The sequence below is a fragment of the Lolium perenne genome, chromosome 5 (genome assembly GCF_019359855.2).
Source record: "Lolium perenne isolate Kyuss_39 chromosome 5, Kyuss_2.0, whole genome shotgun sequence".
Lineage (NCBI taxonomy): Eukaryota > Viridiplantae > Streptophyta > Magnoliopsida > Poales > Poaceae > Lolium > Lolium perenne.
Window position 1 is genome coordinate 69,640,795 of NC_067248.2, and position 11,658 is coordinate 69,652,452.

The following is an 11,658-nucleotide window of genomic DNA, read 5'->3' on the forward strand; positions in this document are numbered from 1 at the left end:
GTACCACCCCCTACCGCCGGGCGGTGGAACCACCGCCCGCCGCTACCATCTCGCCTCACTATCGCCCCGCTCTCGCCTCCGGGCGGGCGGTACCGCCGGCTCTAACGCCCGCGTTGGCACCAGCCTGATGGGCATGGAGGAAAGATATATGCGGCGGGGCGTCGACGTGCGGACGGCGGGCATGGACGAAACATGGCAGCCGAACGCTGCACGGCCCAGCGTAAGGGCATTTCCAACGCGGCCACCCATCCCGTGTCCGCGCGTCCGGATGGATCGAGGCGGATAAAATCCCGGCCCAACGCGGGGACGCACCGTAAAAGGGGACGGCCGCGGCGTCCGAAACGACGCAAACCCGGCCCAAATCTGGGCTAGGTTTGCGTGGCCGCGGATGGCACGCGGCGTCCGCTCACGTCCGGGCGCTTGTCGCCTCGTCTCCCTTGGGACCACCTGTCGGTGACTCGAAAGCCAATTAAATGGGGACTGGAGGGGATCTGGCCCTCCACTCCAGTCCCCACTCCACTCCGGTAGCGAAACCGCCGCCATGGCTCCGAAGCGAGTGTTCGCTCCCGGAGCCAACGACGACAAGGCGAGCAGCAGCCGGCGTCCGTCGCCGGCGCTGCGGGCCGGCGGGAACCGCGGCGGCCTCCACATCGGAGATGCCGCCCGCGGCGGCGCGACATTGGCGCAACCGCCGCCGCTGCTGCTCGAGCCCAAGCCCGAGTCCTCCGAGGAGGACCCCGACCTCCGTGCCGTGCTGCTCATCTCGGCGGCGGAGGAGGACGAGAAATGGCCGCACCTCCAGCGGCCATTCGAACCTCCTGCATGGAGGAAGCGGCCCGGCAGGCGGTGGAGGAAGCCGAGGCACTGGAGCTGTACGCCCAGGCCCGCCGTGCGCGACGAGAGGAGGAGGAAGCGGCGCGGCGGGAGGAGGCCAGGCGCCGCGCGGAGGAGCAGCGCCGCGAGGAGCGGCGGCGGCAGAAGTCTCGGCGCCGCGCGGAGGAGGAGCGGCGCCGAAGGCTGTGCGCCGCGCCCGGCGGAGAGGGAGCAGCGCCTCAGGGAGGAGGCGCTGCTCCGTGCGCCGCCGCTACCTCGGGTGGCTCCGGACCCCCACTCGGCCTGGGAGGAGGCCCTGTGATCTCCGTGGCCGGAGTCCCCGGCGCGGTCGAGCCACAACAGTGCCTCGCCGCCCGGGGACGTCGTCGACGCCGACGACGCCCACACGGCCTAGGCGGCGCACCGGCGGCCACCGCGGCGACCAAACCCTAGCTTAGTGTTTGTAGTTTAAATTAAAGCCCATATAGAGGGCTTCTTTTGTTAGTTATTTGCCCAAAATAGGGCTATGTACAAATTTGCCCAAAATAGGGCGTATGTTTAATCAAATTTCGTTTAAATTTGCATTTTTACTTTTGTTTTTCCATTTATTCGATTATGCGCTGCGTCCGCGCGTTGGACGCAGCGTGCGACCCAAACAGACACGCGGACGCGGGACGCTGTCCGGGTGTCCGTTCGGCCACCCAAACGGCCCAAAATGGACGGCCCAGCGCGTCCGTTTGGGTCACCCGGTTGGAGATGCACTAAGGGATTAGTTTTATCTAGTTATCGATAGTATCTACCGGCTCGAACTCGGCAGAGCTGCGGGCGCTAGGGGGTCTACGGGCGTCGGGTTCAGCAGGTCCCAGGCCATGGGCCGCCGGCCACCACCCACAACATGACCTCCTGTCTGTTCTCATGTCTGGCGTGAACGCAGAAGATAGAACAATCACACCATCTCTGATGCACAAGCAGATAACTGATCTTCTTGCATCTGCCATGAAGAACAAATAAATTGAGAAGGGCCGGTTGCTTAGGGCCGGTTGTATAATCATTGCTCTCACCAAAAGAGGAACATAATAAACTATTGCCACCAGGACGGCGCCGGCGCGTACAAAGAGCTCGACATACGTCGCCTGTCTACGGTGGACCAACAACATCGGCACATGATTAATTGATGAATATTTCCTCTTTTAATGGGAGGAATTTTGTGTCTGTCTTCCATCGTTTAAATAGTACTAGCAAAAGTGCCCGTGCGTTGCACCGGGATAAACTGATTGAAACGTGTCACCATGGATATCTTAGTACATTTTTCCTTCGAAATCATTTGATCTACTCGTTTATACTTTTTTTAAATTTAAATAAAATGGTTGATCACAATGGTTTTCTAAATCATGATGGTTAAGGTGGATCCCAATGGTTTTACTAAGCTATGGTTTGTTGGGTTCATGCAATTAACAATTGAGTTAGGGTTCATTATGATATGTAATTGAGCCTTTAAATAGTATTGGAGGAACTTAATATAGTTGAGTTCATAAATATCTAAGGCTTGCAAGATTTGGTTGATTTTTTTAATCTCATATATAGATTATCCGAAGAAGGATTGCGGGTGGAAAAACTAAACTGAAAACATGTCACTTCTGATGTTTATGTTGAATAGTGTATGTTTTATCGGTGATAATAGTCATATTTGTTCCCCTTATTTTTCAGGATTTTTGGATTGCTAAAATACATATGTTTTTTTTGTTAGTGGGCAAGAAGTAATTTCATATTTTGCTTATCGGTGGTTCAGCTGTGAACTAAACGGCGTTGTCGTGCTAATGTTCCCGTGGGTACAATATTGCTCAAATGAAAATTATGTTACCTTTTTTTGTATATAGGGAACACACAAAAAAAAACCATCGAGATATGTGTATTTGACTGAAGAGCAAATTGGGCTTGCACTCAAACTTTTGAGCCGCACATTATGGCGGCAATGTCATTAGTGACCACATGTCAGCGTGTGTCCAATACATGTCCTTCCCTACCTGATTTATGTTGTCCCAAAAAAGGAAAAATTGCTCTAGCAACATGGCTGATAAAATAAAATGTTACCCTCTTTCATAAATAATAAAGTTTATAAGATGATGCAAAAAAGAACAAAAAATTCATAGATACATGAAGATAAGATTTGATCACACACATGCCTAGGGTTTGACCAGCGCGATACCTTTTCATCGTTGCCGGCTTGGACAAGATCTATCTCGATTACCTGCTATGTTGTGGCGACCCCGACTGCTTGGCAGCCGTCCTTCTCCTGCTCGCCGCCGAATGATAAGATGGGGCTCTTCTGCTGCCCTGTGTACTGGTGAAGGTCTGCCGCCTCTCTTCGTCCTCCCCTCCCATGACCCTGTGAGGGCCCTTTAACGGTGTGTTGGACTTCTTTCGATGCGACTTTACATCACAGGTACCAGTGTCGCGGTCCTCTGGCATTTCACTTTTGTTTGTGTGATCGTCTTCCCGTCAGACTCGTGTCCAGCGTGGCAGCATCCCTCTCTACTTGTGCTAGTTCTACGGTTCTACAGCCCCTTCCATTCTTTGTAATCTCTTTAGCTTGCGGACATTTCAGCTGGCTTGCAGACATATAGAGCGAGGTTGGACTATTTAGCATGGCATAGTTCAGATTATTTTTCTTTTAAGGAAAACGTGCCAGTTAAGTTCGTTCCTACTCTGAGAATATGAATTCGATCAGGTACACTCAGCTTGTGGCTCACGGCCCACGACCCACAAGACAAATTTCGTGTCTTGTTGCCCATACACACAAATCACTGGACGGACAATATTTTAGGTCGACTCGTTAACGGAAGGGTAGTGGCATAGAGCTTATTATGTATTTTGTGGGAGGATAAAACGGTCAAAAAATGTTAGACCAAGAAACAAGCATTCCTTCATTATTATAGGTATAGATAAATAGCATAGCAGGTGCGTTTTAAAGGATCAATGGTTCATGATTAGTTTTCACGAAAAATAAATAATATAAGATTCGGTCTTCATATTTTTTGGGATTTAATTTTTCAATTGAAAAATGCGTCGCCACATCTGACCATAATTTTCTTAGGAAATCAGTGTCAAGTCGCAACCTCGCACGAGTTATTTTTTGGCGACGCTAATCCAATCCTCGATTGATCAATCCGATTCTTGATGAAACAACCAATCCAATTTGAGTGTTGATTTTTTTTATTTCTCTGATGGTGACCGTGATTTAGAGCTAGTTTTTTTTTCCTTTTTAACTGAACCGCTAGCTGTTTTTCTTACCTCGACCAATTTGATTGCTAGGAAACTCAGCGGCAACCTAAAATTCCTTACAAGTTTGATGGAGATGTGCAAAAAATAGGTTATGTGACCCCCATATGGCTTTCGTAACACATATTGACTTCTTAGACGTGAGCAAGGCTCATTCAGGTTTTTCAGCCGGCCACACTTTGCTAGCAGCAGCCCGTCGCCAATTTCCCTATCGGCCCCGGCCAGTAGTACTAACCGCCCTCTCCTTTCCGCCTCCGCTTGGAGCAATTTCAGGTTTTTCCCACACGTTTCTTCTACTTTCTCGAAATACTTTTCCTTTCCTCCACCCTTTCATGGTTGTTCCCTCAGCCCTCTCTCTCATCCAATCATATCTTGTTTCCAACTCAATGGTTCTCCTCCTTCTCCAAATTCATCGGGCGGGTTATATGTCAGCGTGCAATTTTAAGTCTCCAAACAATGATGCCGGTGCTTGTTGTTTCCCAAGGCTGCTTGTTGATGCTCCTGACACTTAAGTTTATAAACCAGCAGCAGTCGGTACAAAATATCGAGGTGGGACTATTGAAAACAAAACTACCTACTACGTTACCTGAGGTGATTGCCGTAGGAAGGCCCACACGACGTTCGGACGTACCGGCCCACACGTACACACGTTCTGATCCACCAAGCTGCCACATTCTTCTTCCTTGCAACGAGAGAAAATGGGATCAGGAAGTGCGACGGCGTCCTCGCCATGGAGGTCTCAGGTCTGAGCTCGGGCGTGACGCAGCTGACGCAGGCGCTAGCGGCGGGGTCCTGTACGACGGAAGTCTTCGAGGCCTGCCCGGCGGCGGGAGACGCGCAGAAGGTGCCTGGCCGGAGGGGCGCTGCTGGCGGCGGCTGCCTGGCCGCAGAACGATTGCTCGCGACGGCGGCCAGGTCAGAGAGGCGCTCGCGGCTGGGACCTGGCCTGATAAGGGGTGGCCCGATCTTCTCAGTAAGCAACGGTGGTGATGATGGTCACGGGGTGATGGCAGCGGAGAAACACGACGATGTAGTGGATGATAACTTGTATGACGCAACGAGATCTCTCGATTGGTCCCTGTCGCCAGATGCAACAGCTCTCAACCCTGCAAGATATTCGCAACTCCACACACTTGCGCACGTAGCCGCCGACCACGAAGCGGTAAGTTGCAACCGTCTAATTCCCAATGGAACAGCAGATCACACAAGACTTAAACAGGATCTACACAATATCCAAGCAATATGGTGTAGGGAATTCAATAGTTTTGCAGAGCAAACAACTAAGAACTAGGGTTTATCTTAAACGTGGTCTAAAGCAGCTAGGGGGTCGTCCAAGGCACTTATATAGGCGTCCGAGACGAGTTCTGGTCGAAAAAAAACAAGTAACACCGACCCAGAATAGATCTGGTCGAGACAGACTCGGACATGTCCGGTCTGGGGTCCGGTCGACCGGGCTGTGGACCGGCCGGTCCGGTTGGTGGTCCGGTCAACCGGGCTGTGGACCGGGCCATCGGTCAGTGGTCCGGTCAACCGGGCTATGGACCGGAAAACTGCGAGGTTTCCGGTTTGCGTCCGGTACGAGGGGCTTCCTCCGGTTGACGTCCGGTTGGCGGCCGGTTGACCGGGCCAGGGACCGGGCTGGCCGGTCTGGGGCCGGTCTGACCGGGTTCTGGACCGGCCTGGACTTCTTTTTCTCCTCTCGCGCATGCCTCCCGCTCCTCCCTCGCGCGTCCATGAGATATCTTCATGTCCAGCTCCATGTCCAGCTTCACGGCCATCTTGACGTCCGTCTTCATGTCCAGCTGCTCCTCTCCTCGTGCGATGCTCGTCTCCTCTTGATACCTGATGATACATAAGTAATAGGACTTAGGCAGTATAAAGTTCTCATCAATCAAAGTATCGTTTAGAAACAAGTTCACCTGTTGTTTAAGTAGCTTCGCACGAGCTCGTGTCATTGGTCCAATCCTGACTTCATTGGACTTGAGCTTCACTGCAGGTTAATCTTCAGTTGGTAATGACGGAGGTAGTAGTGAGGTAGGGATGTCCTCATCATCTTCCCCCCCTTCAAAAGGCGTCGACCCCGACGCTCCAAGGTCTTCTCCGTCATATGGTGTCAAATCAGCAACATTGATAGAATTACTGACACCAAACTCATCCTCTGGAAGATCTATTGAGTATGCATTATCATTGATCTTGGCAAGCACTTTGTAAGGACCATCACCACGAGGCTTCAACTTAGACTTTCGCAGCTTTGGGAACCTATCCTTGCGAAATGTACCCAGACCAAATCACCAGGCTTGAACAACATCTCTTTGCGCTTCTTATTCATCCTTGCAGCATTGCTCTTGCCTTTCTTCTCAATCAACTCTTTAGTCTTCTCATGAATCTTCTTCACATAATCTGCCCTCTTTGATGCCTCCATATTAACTCTCTCATGTATGGGCAAAGGCAACAAGTCAAGTGGAGTAATGGGTTTGAAACCATACACCACCTCAAAAGGACACAACTCCGTGGTAGAATGTACCGCCCTGTTGTAAGCAAACTCCACATGCGGCAAACACTCTTCCCACTCCTTCAGGTTCTTCTTGATCATGGATCTCAACAGTTGTGACAATGTTCTATTCACCACTTCAGTTTGACCATCAGTTTGGGGATGACAAGTAGTGCTGAACAGCAGCTTCGTCCCCAGCTTTCTCCAAAGCGTCTTCCAGAAGTAGCTCATAAACTTCACGTCACGATCAGAAACAATAGTCTTCGGAACTCCATGTAGACGTACAATCTCCCTGAAAAACAGGTTAGCAATATGCGACGCATCGTCGCTCTTGTGGCAGGCAATAAAGTGGGACATCTTAGAGAATCTATCCACTACCACAAATATAGAATCATGGCCTCTCTTAGTACGCGGCAAACCCAACACAAGATGATAAGGGGTGGCCAACTAAGATGATACCGAGGAAAACTGGAAATCTGATACCAAGATGATAAGGGGTGGCCCGATCTTCTCAGTAAGCAACGGTGGTGATGATGGTCACGGGGTGATGGCAGCGGAGAAACACGACGATGTAGTGGATGATAACTTGTATGACGCAACGAGATCTCTCGATTGGTCCCTGTCGCCAGATGCAACAGCTCTCAACCCTGCAAGATATTCGCAACTCCACACACTTGCGCACGTAGCCGCCGACCACGAAGCGGTAAGTTGCAACCGTCTAATTCCCAATGGAACAGCAGATCACACAAGACTTAAACAGGATCTACACAATATCCAAGCAATATGGTGTAGGGAATTCAATAGTTTTGCAGAGCAAACAACTAAGAACTAGGGTTTATCTTAAACGTGGTCTAAAGCAGCTAGGGGGTCGTCCAAGGCACTTATATAGGCGTCCGGGACGAGTTCTGGTCGAAAAAAAACAAGTAACACCGACCCAGAATAGATCTGGTCGAGACAGACTCGGACATGTCCGGTCTGGGGTCCGGTCGACCGGGCTGTGGACCGGCCGGTCCGGTTGGTGGTCCGGTCAACCGGGCTGTGGACCGGGCCGTCCGGTCAGTGGTCCGGTCAACCGGGCTATGGACCGGAAAACTGCGAGGTTTCCGGTTTGCGTCCGGTACGAGGGGCTTCCTCCGGTTGACGTCCGGTTGGCGGCCGGTTGACCGGGCCAGGGACCGGGCTGGCCGGTCTGGGGGCCGGTCTGACCGGGTTCTGGACCGGCCTGGACTTCTTTTTCTCCTCTCGCGCATGCCTCCCGCTCCTCCCTCGCGCGTCCATGAGATATCTTCATGTCCAGCTCCATGTCCAGCTTCACGGCCATCTTGACGTCCGTCTTCATGTCCAGCTGCTCCTCTCCTCGTGCGATGCTCGTCTCCTCTTGATACCTGATGATACATAAGTAATAGGACTTAGGCAGTATAAAGTTCTCATCCATCAAAGTATCGTTTAGAAACAAGTTCACCTGTTGTTTAAGTAGCTTCGCACGAGCTCGTGTCATTGGTCCAATCCTGACTTCATTGGACTTGAGCTTCACAGCAGGTTCATCTTCAGTTGGTAATGATGGAGGTAGTAGTGAGGTAGGGATGTCCTCATCATGGCCGGAGGCTGGCCGACGGCGGGAGGCGCGCATAGCGGCGAGTCGGAAGGAGCGGGATGTGCGGGCGGAGGAAGTTGCGCGCGTGTGTCGCAGCGGTGCGACGTACAGATGCCTAGCGACGTTGCTGCGCGGGATGCGGGCCGTCGGAGCGCGCCCCTGCAGACGCGCGCGGCCTAGGAGCGTCCGCCCCTTGCAGATGCCGACGGCGCAGGCGTTCGTTCATTCGGTTGCTTGGGAAAAGAAACAAAATGAACCGGTACCACGGCATTTAGCTGTATTATGCGTGGTGGGAGGGTAAAACGGTCCTAAAAAAAGTTCGACGAAAAAATGGCAGAAACCTTAGCTTCTTTATTATTAGGTATAGATAAGAAGAAAGTGTCTGTCAACTCCAAAGCCCATAACAAACGTGATTGGCATTGCAACTTTCACGGATTGTGCTGGCGTCCATTCATGCGTGTTGTCGTGATAGTCGAGAGTAGGTGGACTTCGCACAGAGGAAATACATCATTACTAGGGATGGATTTGGCTACTAGATACAACGGAGATTCAATTTGGTCGGGCGGTGTCTGATTAGGCGTTGCAACGGCGGTGTTGACATCGACGGCAAGTACTGAAATTTAGATAAGATTGTAATTGCCTCAACATGCAAAAGTTCTTCTTCTTCATGATATTGTTGTATTCTACTCCTTCCATCCCAGTTCACATGACTTACGCGTGTCCCTAGGTCGTAAATTTGACGATGATAATGCAACATATGTACTCCAAAATATATATCAATAGAAAGCTTAGATGTTATACTTTCTAATGATATAATTTTTATAGTATACAAATGATATTATGTTGGACAAATTAAAAATCTAGGAATACGCGTAAGCCCTATGAACTGGGATGGAGATAGTAATAATAATAGGTTTTGTCCCCTTTAACCTAAACACAACACCAAATAAATCTTTTTCAAACCATTTTTTTGGTGAGGCCTGTCTCATACAATGTTTTTTAGATATGAAATTCCTTATGCCCTTTTTTTATTATTGCCACCACATAAATGTGTTTTTATTTGGAAATTAAATGATCCTATCGTAAAGTGCCCATCTTCGCCGGATATGTTTTTTCTGATTTTCAGTAGTAAAGATTTTCATAGTCATAAAAATTAACCCGTCGCAACGCAAGGGCAAATTTCCTAGTAATGCATAAGGGTAAAATACCCATACAATCTCCCCATTTTTGGTATACGATGACAAACCGAGCTAGAGTCACATATATATATATATTATGATATGCTTAAAATCTTGATTCCATATAAGATATTGATAAGGGGTTGCCCGATCTTCTCATTAAGCACGGTGGTGGTGATGAACACACGATGAACACAGCGGAGATAACATGATGAGGAGGTGGAGATAACTTGTATGACGCCGACGAAGTCGCTCGATTGATTCATGTCGCCAATGCAACAGGTCTCAACCCTGCAAGATATTCGCAACTCCACACACTTGCGCACGTAGCCGCCGACCACGAAGCGGTAACTAGCAACCTTATAATTCCCAATGGAACAACAAATCACACAAAACTTTCAGTAGCAAAACACCAGATCGATGCGAATTGGTGTATAGATTCAATAGAGTTGCAAAGTAATCAACTATGAACTAGGGTTTATCTTAAACATGGTATAAACCTATTATGGGGGCATCCTGGGTACTTATATAAGAGTTCAGGACGACAAGAAATCGAAAAACAACAATAATAACCGACCCAGATCGGGATCTGGTCGAGACTGACTCGGACACGGCCGTCCTGGGGCCGGTCGACTGGGCTAGGGGCCGGACGGTCCGGTTTTAACCAGGCCAGGGACCGGGCTGCGACCGGGCCAAGGGGCAGGGCTCTCAGTATACCCATCCGGATGGCACAGGTCTAGGAGCCGGCGGGCGCCGGGCTCATCCGGCGTAGGAGCCGGTTTGGCCGGGTGTGGGGCCGGGCCGGCGGACGTGGCGGCTGGTCGCGCCGGGCGTAGCGCCGGCCTGGACTTCATCTCCTTTGCGCATGCCTCCCTCTCCTCCCTCGCGCGTCCATGAGGTGTCTTCATGTCCATCACCATGTCCAGCTGTTCTCCTCGTCCCACTAGTAACATTTGGCTAGTCTATAACGATTTTAGTTCGTCAGCGAATGTGCAAAATCCGTCACAGAGGCATCATGCTGATGGTTTGTAGGACCGTGGCGGACCTCGCGTCACAGATGGATAGACTGACGGTTAAGGCATCCCGTCATGAATCCGTGACGAAACGCCTAAGCCCGGAGCCCACCCAGCGTATATCGTCGTGACGCTAAAACTCTGTAATGGTGTCGGTTCCCCCGTTTGGCGACCATTGCGCCAGGTGTACCAGGATAATGATTGAGGTGTCCGGTCTATCGGGTGACATCACCTTTGTCGTTTACGATCACTACAAGAAAAGTTCTGATAGACAACTTCCCAAAATCGTCAACTAAGGGGCATTTTTCGTCGCCTATGGGCCTAACCCGACGATATGGGTTCCGTTGTCGAAACTGCGTCAGGCAAAGTCCAACGACGATTTTTTCGGTCCGTCGCGCTTGGGCGCCCTTCCGCCACGGAAAATCGGACCGTTGCGGAAGTGTTTTCGGGAGCCCGTTGACTGCTGACGTCATGCAAACTGACACGTGGTAGACGCCGTTAACTGCCAGTTAACGGCGTTAACCGGCTGAAACCCCGTGGTAGATGGTAGGCCCACACGAGGCCTGCCACGTCTTAAGCGGGCCGGGCCAGATGACATAGTTTGACCGGTCAACTATATAGCTGGGCTGGTCCATTAGTTACGTGGGCCGGGCCTAACCTCTAAGGTTGACTGGTCAAAAGTTAAATGGGCCGGCCCATTTAACATGTGGGGTCCACCTTACAAAGAATCGGGCCGCCCAAAAGCAAGTGGGCCGGGCCAAAAACACAGGTGGGTCCCACTTTCCTGTTAAAAGGCCGGCCCATTTAGTGTGTGGGGTCCACCATATAGCAAGTGGGCCGGCCCAAAAAGCTAGTGGGCGGGGCCAAAAAAACATGGTGGGTCCCACTATCCTGTTAAAGGGCCGGCCCATTTAGTACGTGGGGTCCACCATATAGCAAGTGGGCCGGCCCAACAAAATAGTGGGCCGGGCCAAAAACACAGGCGGGTCCCACTTTCCTGATAAAGGGCCGGCCCATTTAGTGTGTGGGGCCCACCATATAGCCATGGCTGGCCCACCCAGATTGTGGGCCGGGCCAAAAACACAGGTGGGTCCCACATTCCTGTTAATGGGCCGGCCCATTTGGTATGTGGGGTCCACCATATAGAAAGTGGGCCGGCCCAACAAGATAGTGGGCCGGGCCAAAAACACAGGTGGGTCCCACCTTCCACTTAAAGGGCCGGCCCATTTACCATGTGGGACCACCATAGAGCAAGTGGGCCGGCCCAACAAGATAGTGGGCCGGCCCAAT